We start from the raw sequence: 1263 nt of genomic DNA, 5'->3' as shown, positions 1-1263 counted from the left end.
AGAGGAATTAAGGAGACACAAAAGCTCAAGCTTGGGGATACCCAAGGCATCCCAAGATAATATTTCAAGAAGTCTCAAGAGTCTAAGCTTGGGGGTGCCCCGGTTGGCATCCCACCTTTCTTCTTCGACAACTATCGGTTAGTCTCGGTTGATCCTAAGTTTTTGCTTCTGCACATGATGTTTGCTATTCTTAGAATGTCATTTTATTTTGTTTTGCTTGCTGTTTGAATAAAATATCAAGATCTGAAATTATTAAATGGAGAGTCTTCACATAGTTAAATAATTATTTAACTACTCATTGATCTTCACTTATAACTTTCGGAGTAGTTTGTTATTCATTCACGTGCTTCATATATATCCTATGAGTAAATGGTTGAATGAATTGAATATACAAAATCTGAAATTATATATGTTTCATATGCTTATCCCATGGGGAGTAATGACTTCACATATAAGAAGTAGAGGTGGTAAATTTATTGAAGGTTAGCAAACATTGTATTGGTCACTTGAACAATTCATGAAAGAATATTGAGGGAAGAGAGATTTCACATATAAATATACTATCTTGGACATCTTTTGTAATTGTGAGCACTCATTAAGATATGACATGTTAAAAGGTTGATGTTGGACAAGGAAGACAACGTAATGGGTTATGTTTTCTTATATCTGAAATAAAGTATATTGTCATGGATCATTCAACATGCCGAGCTTGCCTTCCCCCCTCATGCTAGCCAAATTCTTTGCACCAAGTAGAGATACTACTTGTGCTTCCAGACATTCCTTAAACCAGTATTGCCATGAGAGTCCACCATACCTACCTATGGATTGAGTAAGATCCTTCAAGTAAGTTGTCATCGGTGCATGCAATAAAAATTGCTCTCTAAATATGTATGATCTATTAGTGTGGAGAAAATAAGCTTTATACGATCTTGTGATGTGGAAGCAATAAAAGCGACGTATTGCATAGTAAAGGTCCCTATCGCAAGTGGCAATATAAAGTGATGTTCTTTCGCATTAAGATTTTGTGCATCCAACTATAAAAGCGCATGACAACCTCTGCTTCCCTCAGCGAAGGGCCTATATTTTATTCTTGTCTTATACCTTATGCAAGAGTCGTGGTGATCTTCACTTTTCCTTTTTACGTTTAATCCTTTGGCAAGCACATTGGGTTGGAAAGATCCTGATATATATATATATATATATATATATATATATATATATATATATATATATATATATATATATATATATATATATATATAT

Source organism: Triticum dicoccoides, chromosome 5A, assembly GCF_002162155.2.
Source record: "Triticum dicoccoides isolate Atlit2015 ecotype Zavitan chromosome 5A, WEW_v2.0, whole genome shotgun sequence".
NCBI lineage: Eukaryota > Viridiplantae > Streptophyta > Magnoliopsida > Poales > Poaceae > Triticum > Triticum dicoccoides.
Note: the sequence above shows the minus strand (reverse complement) of the source record.